Raw genomic sequence first — 12,141 nt, 5'->3', positions numbered from 1 at the left:
AGCGGCCGAAAACAAATAGCGGAACATATTTTTCTCGTGCCGAGTTTTAGCTCTTCTCACGGACGTTTCCGTGGTCGTTGTGTTGTGGCTCAGGGCTATTCCATTTTCCTTCCCTAAAAGGCAACGCGAGAGACTGTCAGGCAAATCCCAAGTGATCTGTACACGGACTAAGACGTCCGCACGTCTGGCAACATTCTCGCCAACTTGTATGCCGTGCCAACGACACGGGTTCATGTCCGATTACCGAAATTAGGCAGCGTTGGCCGTGGTTAGTGCTCGGCTGGGGACGAACTGGGAAGTCCGCGTGTCTTGGTTTCTTCAGTTTTGCCTTTTTCCTTCGTTTTTGGTGCTGCTGTGCGGTAATGGTACGGTCCAGCACGCTGACCCCCCTCTTGCTCTCGGTACGCAAAGGCGCGAACATGCGGCCACAGTCAAATGAAAGGGTCCGTTGTGTGTTTGTTGATGTGGCCTCTCCCAGTCGTTTCTAGCGCCTGTCCTCTACATATACGCCCATTTGCAAGCGTCAGCTTTTGCGTCAGCCGAGCAAAGTCGAGACAAGTCGACACATGGGGACACACGATGCTGTGAATCGTAATCCGCACTAGCCTACGAGGGGAGAAGGGAAACCATTCGTACCGTTGAAAACACTCTCCTGGGTAAAGGAGACAACTTCCGTGCGATGTCCGGGCTTCGAACCCGGAGCAGCTACTTGGGAAGCAACCATGCTGACCGACACACCACCACCGCCTTCTGCTACGCGCTGCTTGCGCCGTGATGTGTCGCCTTCCCTCCTGGCGCCAGAGGCCGAAGGCGATAGCGCTGCAGGCGCTCAACGCCGAGTGCGACGCGAGCACCACTGAACCCGATTTCCTGGTGCTGCTAGGGCGACATACCGTAACTAGGCGCAGAACTGACTTTCTCTGATAAATTGGCCCTTTAATGCGCATCAGGGCGAACACGAAATTTCTAATATGAAGTACTCACTGACGATCCAAAGGCGTTTCAGTATGCATGCGTCGGTACCACCGGGGCAGAGCCTAAGTATTGTAAAGTGAAGGCCGACAGTTAGAGCCTCACATGAAGTATTTCATTGGCTTCCCACGAGTGCGTAATGCAAAGCGTGGCTGTTGCTAGGAAACGGTCTTATTCGCCGTTCGTTAATATCTAGTTTTCTTTGCATCAATGTGAAAATGTTCCTATTACTAAATACAGTTTTGCTAGTTACAGTTCAAACTGGAAGCGACGGAAGAAAGCGGTCCAATGCGCCACATTGGTTCCCGAAAGCGAGGGTGCGTTTAGTACGCCACATCTGACATTGCGTCTTACATATTATTAAACTCACATAATTCCATTCTACCGAAAAAAGAAAGAGGTTTCGGAGTGAGGCTCCTGAGATCTTGCTAGAGATGGAAGTCACTGGAGCGCTTGTCTCGCACGTCAGATTGGCCGAGCGGTCTAAGGCGCCAGATTTAAGCTCTGGTTCCCGTAAGGGAGCGTGGGTTCGAACCCCACATCTGACAATGCATTTTAAACATTCTGAAACTAACATACTCCCTTCATCTTATAGAACAAGTACATTACGCACAAACACGCCGTGGAGATTTTACTAGAGACGACAGTGACAGCAGTGCAGGCGTCGCACGTCCGATAGCTCGAGCGGCCGAAAACAAATAGCGGAACATATTTTTCTCGTGCCGAGTTTTAGCTCTTCTCACGGACGTTTCCGTGGTCGTTGTGTTGTGGCTCAGGGCTATTCCATTTTCCTTCCCTAAAAGGCAACGCGAGAGACTGTCAGGCAAATCCCAAGTGATCTGTACACGGACTAAGACGTCCGCACGTCTGGCAACATTCTCGCCAACTTGTATGCCGTGCCAACGACACGGGTTCATGTCCGATTACCGAAATTAGGCAGCGTTGGCCGTGGTTAGTGCTCGGCTGGGGACGAACTGGGAAGTCCGCGTGTCTTGGTTTCTTCAGTTTTGCCTTTTTCCTTCGTTTTTGGTGCTGCTGTGCGGTAATGGTACGGTCCAGCACGCTGACCCCCCTCTTGCTCTCGGTACGCAAAGGCGCGAACATGCGGCCACAGTCAAATGAAAGGGTCCGTTGTGTGTTTGTTGATGTGGCCTCTCCCAGTCGTTTCTAGCGCCTGTCCTCTACATATACGCCCATTTGCAAGCGTCAGCTTTTGCGTCAGCCGAGCAAAGTCGAGACAAGTCGACACATGGGGACACACGATGCTGTGAATCGTAATCCGCACTAGCCTACGAGGGGAGAAGGGAAACCATTCGTACCGTTGAAAACACTCTCCTGGGTAAAGGAGACAACTTCCGTGCGATGTCCGGGCTTCGAACCCGGAGCAGCTACTTGGGAAGCAACCATGCTGACCGACACACCACCACCGCCTTCTGCTACGCGCTGCTTGCGCCGTGATGTGTCGCCTTCCCTCCTGGCGCCAGAGGCCGAAGGCGATAGCGCTGCAGGCGCTCAACGCCGAGTGCGACGCGAGCACCACTGAACCCGATTTCCTGGTGCTGCTAGGGCGACATACCGTAACTAGGCGCAGAACTGACTTTCTCTGATAAATTGGCCCTTTAATGCGCATCAGGGCGAACACGAAATTTCTAATATGAAGTACTCACTGACGATCCAAAGGCGTTTCAGTATGCATGCGTCGGTACCACCGGGGCAGAGCCTAAGTATTGTAAAGTGAAGGCCGACAGTTAGAGCCTCACATGAAGTATTTCATTGGCTTCCCACGAGTGCGTAATGCAAAGCGTGGCTGTTGCTAGGAAACGGTCTTATTCGCCGTTCGTTAATATCTAGTTTTCTTTGCATCAATGTGAAAATGTTCCTATTACTAAATACAGTTTTGCTAGTTACAGTTCAAACTGGAAGCGACGGAAGAAAGCGGTCCAATGCGCCACATTGGTTCCCGAAAGCGAGGGTGCGTTTAGTACGCCACATCTGACATTGCGTCTTACATATTATTAAACTCACATAATTCCATTCTACCGAAAAAAGAAAGAGGTTTCGGAGTGAGGCTCCTGAGATCTTGCTAGAGATGGAAGTCACTGGAGCGCTTGTCTCGCACGTCAGATTGGCCGAGCGGTCTAAGGCGCCAGATTTAAGCTCTGGTTCCCGTAAGGGAGCGTGGGTTCGAACCCCACATCTGACAATGCATTTTAAACATTCTGAAACTAACATACTCCCTTCATCTTATAGAACAAGTACATTACGCACAAACACGCCGTGGAGATTTTACTAGAGACGACAGTGACAGCAGTGCAGGCGTCGCACGTCCGATAGCTCGAGCGGCCGAAAACAAATAGCGGAACATATTTTTCTCGTGCCGAGTTTTAGCTCTTCTCACGGACGTTTCCGTGGTCGTTGTGTTGTGGCTCAGGGCTATTCCATTTTCCTTCCCTAAAAGGCAACGCGAGAGACTGTCAGGCAAATCCCAAGTGATCTGTACACGGACTAAGACGTCCGCACGTCTGGCAACATTCTCGCCAACTTGTATGCCGTGCCAACGACACGGGTTCATGTCCGATTACCGAAATTAGGCAGCGTTGGCCGTGGTTAGTGCTCGGCTGGGGACGAACTGGGAAGTCCGCGTGTCTTGGTTTCTTCAGTTTTGCCTTTTTCCTTCGTTTTTGGTGCTGCTGTGCGGTAATGGTACGGTCCAGCACGCTGACCCCCCTCTTGCTCTCGGTACGCAAAGGCGCGAACATGCGGCCACAGTCAAATGAAAGGGTCCGTTGTGTGTTTGTTGATGTGGCCTCTCCCAGTCGTTTCTAGCGCCTGTCCTCTACATATACGCCCATTTGCAAGCGTCAGCTTTTGCGTCAGCCGAGCAAAGTCGAGACAAGTCGACACATGGGGACACACGATGCTGTGAATCGTAATCCGCACTAGCCTACGAGGGGAGAAGGGAAACCATTCGTACCGTTGAAAACACTCTCCTGGGTAAAGGAGACAACTTCCGTGCGATGTCCGGGCTTCGAACCCGGAGCAGCTACTTGGGAAGCAACCATGCTGACCGACACACCACCACCGCCTTCTGCTACGCGCTGCTTGCGCCGTGATGTGTCGCCTTCCCTCCTGGCGCCAGAGGCCGAAGGCGATAGCGCTGCAGGCGCTCAACGCCGAGTGCGACGCGAGCACCACTGAACCCGATTTCCTGGTGCTGCTAGGGCGACCATACCGTAACTAGGCGCAGAACTGACTTTCTCTGATAAATTGGCCCTTTAATGCGCATCAGGGCGAACACGAAATTTCTAATATGAAGTACTCACTGACGATCCAAAGGCGTTTCAGTATGCATGCGTCGGTACCACCGGGGCAGAGCCTAAGTATTGTAAAGTGAAGGCCGACAGTTAGAGCCTCACATGAAGTATTTCATTGGCTTCCCACGAGTGCGTAATGCAAAGCGTGGCTGTTGCTAGGAAACGGTCTTATTCGCCGTTCGTTAATATCTAGTTTTCTTTGCATCAATGTGAAAATGTTCCTATTACTAAATACAGTTTTGCTAGTTACAGTTCAAACTGGAAGCGACGGAAGAAAGCGGTCCAATGCGCCACATTGGTTCCCGAAAGCGAGGGTGCGTTTAGTACGCCACATCTGACATTGCGTCTTACATATTATTAAACTCACATAATTCCATTCTACCGAAAAAAGAAAGAGGTTTCGGAGTGAGGCTCCTGAGATCTTGCTAGAGATGGAAGTCACTGGAGCGCTTGTCTCGCACGTCAGATTGGCCGAGCGGTCTAAGGCGCCAGATTTAAGCTCTGGTTCCCGTAAGGGAGCGTGGGTTCGAACCCCACATCTGACAATGCATTTTAAACATTCTGAAAACATACTCCCTTCATCTTATAGAACAAGTACATTACGCACAAACACGCCGTGGAGATTTTACTAGAGACGACAGTGACAGCAGTGCAGGCGTCGCACGTCCGATAGCTCGAGCGGCCGAAAACAAATAGCGGAACATATTTTTCTCGTGCCGAGTTTTAGCTCTTCTCACGGACGTTTCCGTGGTCGTTGTGTTGTGGCTCAGGGCTATTCCATTTTCCTTCCCTAAAAGGCAACGCGAGAGACTGTCAGGCAAATCCCAAGTGATCTGTACACGGACTAAGACGTCCGCACGTCTGGCAACATTCTCGCCAACTTGTATGCCGTGCCAACGACACGGGTTCATGTCCGATTACCGAAATTAGGCAGCGTTGGCCGTGGTTAGTGCTCGGCTGGGGACGAACTGGGAAGTCCGCGTGTCTTGGTTTCTTCAGTTTTGCCTTTTTCCTTCGTTTTTGGTGCTGCTGTGCGGTAATGGTACGGTCCAGCACGCTGACCCCCCTCTTGCTCTCGGTACGCAAAGGCGCGAACATGCGGCCACAGTCAAATGAAAGGGTCCGTTGTGTGTTTGTTGATGTGGCCTCTCCCAGTCGTTTCTAGCGCCTGTCCTCTACATATACGCCCATTTGCAAGCGTCAGCTTTTGCGTCAGCCGAGCAAAGTCGAGACAAGTCGACACATGGGGACACACGATGCTGTGAATCGTAATCCGCACTAGCCTACGAGGGGAGAAGGGAAACCATTCGTACCGTTGAAAACACTCTCCTGGGTAAAGGAGACAACTTCCGTGCGATGTCCGGGCTTCGAACCCGGAGCAGCTACTTGGGAAGCAACCATGCTGACCGACACACCACCACCGCCTTCTGCTACGCGCTGCTTGCGCCGTGATGTGTCGCCTTCCCTCCTGGCGCCAGAGGCCGAAGGCGATAGCGCTGCAGGCGCTCAACGCCGAGTGCGACGCGAGCACCACTGAACCCGATTTCCTGGTGCTGCTAGGGCGACATACCGTAACTAGGCGCAGAAACTGACTTTCTCTGATAAATTGGCCCTTTAATGCGCATCAGGGCGAACACGAAATTTCTAATATGAAGTACTCACTGACGATCCAAAGGCGTTTCAGTATGCATGCGTCGGTACCACCGGGGCAGAGCTAAGTATTGTAAAGTGAAGGCCGACAGTTAGAGCCTCACATGAAGTATTTCATTGGCTTCCCACGAGTGCGTAATGCAAAGCGTGGCTGTTGCTAGGAAACGGTCTTATTCGCCGTTCGTTAATATCTAGTTTTCTTTGCATCAATGTGAAAATGTTCCTATTACTAAATACAGTTTTGCTAGTTACAGTTCAAACTGGAAGCGACGGAAGAAAGCGGTCCAATGCGCCACATTGGTTCCCGAAAGCGAGGGTGCGTTTAGTACGCCACATCTGACATTGCGTCTTACATATTATTAAACTCACATAATTCCATTCTACCGAAAAAAGAAAGAGGTTTCGGAGTGAGGCTCCTGAGATCTTGCTAGAGATGGAAGTCACTGGAGCGCTTGTCTCGCACGTCAGATTGGCCGAGCGGTCTAAGGCGCCAGATTTAAGCTCTGGTTCCCGTAAGGGAGCGTGGGTTCGAACCCCACATCTGACAATGCATTTTAAACATTCTGAAACTAACATACTCCCTTCATCTTATAGAACAAGTACATTACGCACAAACACGCCGTGGAGATTTTACTAGAGACGACAGTGACAGCAGTGCAGGCGTCGCACGTCCGATAGCTCGAGCGGCCGAAAACAAATAGCGGAACATATTTTTCTCGTGCCGAGTTTTAGCTCTTCTCACGGACGTTTCCGTGGTCGTTGTGTTGTGGCTCAGGGCTATTCCATTTCCTTCCCTAAAAGGCAACGCGAGAGACTGTCAGGCAAATCCCAAGTGATCTGTACACGGACTAAGACGTCCGCACGTCTGGCAACATTCTCGCCAACTTGTATGCCGTGCCAACGACACGGGTTCATGTCCGATTACCGAAATTAGGCAGCGTTGGCCGTGGTTAGTGCTCGGCTGGGGACGAACTGGGAAGTCCGCGTGTCTTGGTTTCTTCAGTTTTGCCTTTTTCCTTCGTTTTTGGTGCTGCTGTGCGGTAATGGTACGGTCCAGCACGCTGACCCCCCTCTTGCTCTCGGTACGCAAAGGCGCGAACATGCGGCCACAGTCAAATGAAAGGGTCCGTTGTGTGTTTGTTGATGTGGCCTCTCCCAGTCGTTTCTAGCGCCTGTCCTCTACATATACGCCCATTTGCAAGCGTCAGCTTTTGCGTCAGCCGAGCAAAGTCGAGACAAGTCGACACATGGGGGACACACGATGCTGTGATCGTAATCCGCACTAGCCTACGAGGGGAGAAGGGAAACCATTCGTACCGTTGAAACACTCTCCTGGGTAAAGGAGACAACTTCCGTGCGATGTCCGGGCTTCGAACCCGGAGCAGCTACTTGGGAAGCAACCATGCTGACCGACACACCACCACCGCCTTCTGCTACGCGCTGCTTGCGCCGTGATGTGTCGCCTTCCCTCCTGGCGCCAGAGGCCGAAGGCGATAGCGCTGCAGGCGCTCAACGCCGAGTGCGACGCGAGCACCACTGAACCCGATTTCCTGGTGCTGCTAGGGCGACATACCGTAACTAGGCGCAGAACTGACTTTCTCTGATAAATTGGCCTTTAATGCGCATCAGGGCGAACACGAAATTTCTAATATGAAGTACTCACTGACGATCCAAAGGCGTTTCAGTATGCATGCGTCGGTACCACCGGGGCAGAGCCTAAGTATTGTAAAGTGAAGGCCGACAGTTAGAGCCTCACATGAAGTATTTCATTGGCTTCCCACGAGTGCGTAATGCAAAGCGTGGCTGTTGCTAGGAAACGGTCTTATTCGCCGTTCGTTAATATCTAGTTTTCTTTGCATCAATGTGAAAATGTTCCTATTACTAAATACAGTTTTGCTAGTTACAGTTCAAACTGGAAGCGACGGAAGAAAGCGGTCCAATGCGCCACATTGGTTCCCGAAAGCGAGGGTGCGTTTAGTACGCCACATCTGACATTGCGTCCTTACATATTATTAAACTCACATAATTCCATTCTACCGAAAAAAGAAAGAGGTTTCGGAGTGAGGCTCCTGAGATCTTGCTAGAGATGGAAGTCACTGGAGCGCTTGTCTCGCACGTCAGATTGGCCGAGCGGTCTAAGGCGCCAGATTTAAGCTCTGGTTCCCGTAAGGGAGCGTGGGTTCGAACCCCACATCTGACAATGCATTTTAAACATTCTGAAACTAACATACTCCCTTCATCTTATAGAACAAGTACATTACGCACAAACACGCCGTGGAGATTTTACTAGAGACGACAGTGACAGCAGTGCAGGCGTCGCACGTCCGATAGCTCGAGCGGCCGAAAACAAATAGCGGAACATATTTTTCTCGTGCCGAGTTTTAGCTCTTCTCACGGACGTTTCCGTGGTCGTTGTGTTGTGGCTCAGGGCTATTCCATTTTCTTCCCTAAAAGGCAACGCGAGAGACTGTCAGGCAAATCCCAAGTGATCTGTACACGGACTAAGACGTCCGCACGTCTGGCAACATTCTCGCCAACTTGTATGCCGTGCCAACGACACGGGTTCATGTCCGATTACCGAAATTAGGCAGCGTTGGCCGTGGTTAGTGCTCGGCTGGGGACGAACTGGGAAGTCCGCGTGTCTTGGTTTCTTCAGTTTTGCCTTTTTCCTTCGTTTTTGGTGCTGCTGTGCGGTAATGGTACGGTCCAGCACGCTGACCCCCTCTTGCTCTCGGTACGCAAAGGCGCGAACATGCGGCCACAGTCAAATGAAAGGGTCCGTTGTGTGTTTGTTGATGTGGCCTCTCCCAGTCGTTTCTAGCGCCTGTCCTCTACATATACGCCCATTTGCAAGCGTCAGCTTTTGCGTCAGCCGAGCAAAGTCGAGACAAGTCGACACATGGGGACACACGATGCTGTGAATCGTAATCCGCACTAGCCTACGAGGGGAGAAGGGAAACCATTCGTACCGTTGAAAACACTCTCTGGGTAAAGGAGACAACTTCCGTGCGATGTCCGGGCTTCGAACCCGGAGCAGCTACTTGGGAAGCAACCATGCTGACCGACACACCACCACCGCCTTCTGCTACGCGCTGCTTGCGCCGTGATGTGTCGCCTTCCCTCCTGGCGCCAGAGGCCGAAGGCGATAGCGCTGCAGGCGCTCAACGCCGAGTGCGACGCGAGCACCACTGAACCGATTTCCTGGTGCTGCTAGGGCGACATACCGTAACTAGGCGCAGAACTGACTTTCTCTGATAAATTGGCCCTTTAATGCGCATCAGGGCGAACACGAAATTTCTAATATGAAGTACTCACTGACGATCCAAAGGCGTTTCAGTATGCATGCGTCGGTACCACCGGGGCAGAGCCTAAGTATTGTAAAGTGAAGGCCGACAGTTAGAGCCTCACATGAAGTATTTCATTGGCTTCCCACGAGTGCGTAATGCAAAGCGTGCTGTTGCTAGGAAACGGTCTTATTCGCCGTTCGTTAATATCTAGTTTTCTTTGCATCAATGTGAAAATGTTCCTATTACTAAATACAGTTTTGCTAGTTACAGTTCAAACTGGAAGCGACGGAAGAAAGCGGTCCAATGCGCCACATTGGTTCCCGAAAGCGAGGGTGCGTTTAGTACGCCACATCTGACATTGCGTCTTACATATTATTAAACTCACATAATTCCATTCTACCGAAAAAAGAAAGAGGTTTCGGAGTGAGGCTCCTGAGATCTTGCTAGAGATGGAAGTCACTGGAGCGCTTGTCTCGCACGTCAGATTGGCCGAGCGGTCTAAGGCGCCAGATTTAAGCTCTGGTTCCCGTAAGGGAGCGTGGGTTCGAACCCCACATCTGACAATGCATTTTAAACATTCTGAAACTAACATACTCCTTCATCTTATAGAACAAGTACATTACGCACAAACACGCCGTGGAGATTTTTACTAGAGACGACAGTGACAGCAGTGCAGGCGTCGCACGTCCGATAGCTCGAGCGGCCGAAAACAAATAGCGGAACATATTTTTCTCGTGCGAGTTTTAGCTCTTCTCACGGACGTTTCCGTGGTCGTTGTGTTGTGGCTCAGGGCTATTCCATTTTCCTTCCCTAAAAGGCAACGCGAGAGACTGTCAGGCAAATCCCAAGTGATCTGTACACGGACTAAGACGTCCGCACGTCTGGCAACATTCTCGCCAACTTGTATGCCGTGCCAACGACACGGGTTCATGTCCGATTACCGAAATTAGGCAGCGTTGGCCGTGGTTAGTGCTCGGCTTGGGGACGAACTGGGAAGTCCGCGTGTCTTGGTTTCTTCAGTTTTGCTTTTTCCTTCGTTTTTGGTGCTGCTGTGCGGTAATGGTACGGTCCAGCACGCTGACCCCCCTCTTGCTCTCGGTACGCAAAGGCGCGAACATGCGGCCACAGTCAAATGAAAGGGTCGTTGTGTGTTTGTTGATGTGGCCTCTCCAGTCGTTTCTAGCGCCTGTCCTCTACATATACGCCCATTTGCAAGCGTCAGCTTTTGCGTCAGCCGAGCAAAGTCGAGACAAGTCGACACATGGGACACACGATGCTGTGAATCGTAATCCGCACTAGCCTACGAGGGGAGAAGGGAAACCATTCGTACCGTTGAAAACACTCTCCTGGGTAAAGGAGACAACTTCCGTGCGATGTCCGGGCTTCGAACCCGGAGCAGCTACTTGGAAGCAACCATGCTGACCGACACACCACCACCGCCTTCTGCTACGCGCTGCTTGCGCCGTGATGTGTCGCCTTCCCTCCTGGCGCCAGAGGCCGAAGGCGATAGCGCTGCAGGCGCTCAACGCCGAGTGCGACGCGAGCACCACTGAACCCGATTTCCTGGTGCTGCTAGGGCGACATACCGTAACTAGGCGCAGAACTGACTTTCTCCTGATAAATTGGCCCTTTAATGCGCATCAGGGCGAACACGAAATTTCTAATATGAAGTACTCACTGACGATCCAAAGGCGTTTCAGTATGCATGCGTCGGTACCACCGGGGCAGAGCCTAAGTATTGTAAAGTGAAGGCCGACAGTTAGAGCCTCACATGAAGTATTTCATTGGCTTCCCACGAGTGCGTAATGCAAAGCGTGGCTGTTGCTAGGAAACGGTCTTATTCGCCGTTCGTTAATATCTAGTTTTCTTTGCATCAATGTGAAAATGTTCCTATTACTAAATACAGTTTTGCTAGTTACAGTTCAAACTGGAAGCGACGGAAGAAAGCGGTCCAATGCGCCACATTGGTTCCCGAAAGCGAGGGTGCGTTTAGTACGCCACATCTGACATTGCGTCTTACATATTATTAAACTCACATAATTCCATTCTACCGAAAAAAGAAAGAGGTTTCGGAGTGAGGCTCCTGAGATCTTGCTAGAGATGGAAGTCACTGGAGCGCTTGTCTCGCACGTCAGATTGGCCGAGCGGTCTAAGGCGCCAGATTTAAGCTCTGGTTCCCGTAAGGGAGCGTGGGTTCGAACCCCACATCTGACAATGCATTTTAAACATTCTGAAACTAACATACTCCCTTCATCTTATAGAACAAGTACATTACGCACAAACACGCCGTGGAGATTTTACTAGAGACGACAGTGACAGCAGTGCAGGCGTCGCACGTCCGATAGCTCGAGCGGCCGAAAACAAATAGCGGAACATATTTTTCTCGTGCCGAGTTTTAGCTCTTCTCACGGACGTTTCCGTGGTCGTTGTGTTGTGGCTCAGGGCTATTCCATTTTCCTTCCCTAAAAGGCAACGCGAGAGACTGTCAGGCAAATCCCAAGTGATCTGTACACGGACTAAGACGTCCGCACGTCTGGCAACATTCTCGCCAACTTGTATGCCGTGCCAACGACACGGGTTCATGTCCGATTACCGAAATTAGGCAGCGTTGGCCGTGGTTAGTGCTCGGCTGGGGACGAACTGGGAAGTCCGCGTGTCTTGGTTTCTTCAGTTTTGCCTTTTTCCTTCGTTTTTGGTGCTGCTGTGCGGTAATGGTACGGTCCAGCACGCTGACCCCCCTCTTGCTCTCGGTACGCAAAGGCGCGAACATGCGGCCACAGTCAAATGAAAGGGTCCGTTGTGTGTTTGTTTGATGTGGCCTCTCCCAGTCGTTTCTAGCGCCTGTCCTCTACATATACGCCATTTGCAAGCGTCAGCTTTTGCGTCAGCCGAGCAAAGTCGAGACAAGTCGACACATG

General features: G+C 51.3%; 7 non-coding genes across 7 annotated transcripts; all 7 read left to right on the top strand.

Moving 5' to 3' along the window:
* The first annotated feature begins 1,436 nt into the window (after positions 1-1,436).
* Trnal-uaa lies at positions 1,437-1,520 on the top strand. The gene has a single exon. It is a non-coding gene; the product is annotated as a tRNA-Leu (tRNA).
* A 1,571-nt stretch (positions 1,521-3,091) lies between these two features.
* On the top strand, positions 3,092-3,175 carry Trnal-uaa. The gene has a single exon. It is a non-coding gene; the product is annotated as a tRNA-Leu (tRNA).
* Positions 3,176-4,747: 1,572 nt separating this feature from the next.
* Trnal-uaa lies at positions 4,748-4,831 on the top strand. The gene has a single exon. It is a non-coding gene; the product is annotated as a tRNA-Leu (tRNA).
* A 1,568-nt stretch (positions 4,832-6,399) lies between these two features.
* Positions 6,400-6,483, top strand: Trnal-uaa. The gene has a single exon. It is a non-coding gene; the product is annotated as a tRNA-Leu (tRNA).
* A 1,569-nt stretch (positions 6,484-8,052) lies between these two features.
* Trnal-uaa lies at positions 8,053-8,136 on the top strand. The gene has a single exon. It is a non-coding gene; the product is annotated as a tRNA-Leu (tRNA).
* Positions 8,137-9,702: 1,566 nt separating this feature from the next.
* On the top strand, positions 9,703-9,786 carry Trnal-uaa. The gene has a single exon. It is a non-coding gene; the product is annotated as a tRNA-Leu (tRNA).
* Positions 9,787-11,353: 1,567 nt separating this feature from the next.
* Positions 11,354-11,437, top strand: Trnal-uaa. Its single transcript has one exon. It is a non-coding gene; the product is annotated as a tRNA-Leu (tRNA).
* Positions 11,438-12,141: the final 704 nt, after the last annotated feature.

The sequence above is a fragment of the Schistocerca americana genome, unplaced genomic scaffold, assembly GCF_021461395.2.
Source record: "Schistocerca americana isolate TAMUIC-IGC-003095 unplaced genomic scaffold, iqSchAmer2.1 HiC_scaffold_1183, whole genome shotgun sequence".
In the NCBI taxonomy this organism is placed as follows: Eukaryota; Metazoa; Arthropoda; class Insecta; order Orthoptera; family Acrididae; genus Schistocerca; species Schistocerca americana.
Note: the sequence above shows the minus strand (reverse complement) of the source record. Positions and strands in the feature narration are given on the sequence as shown.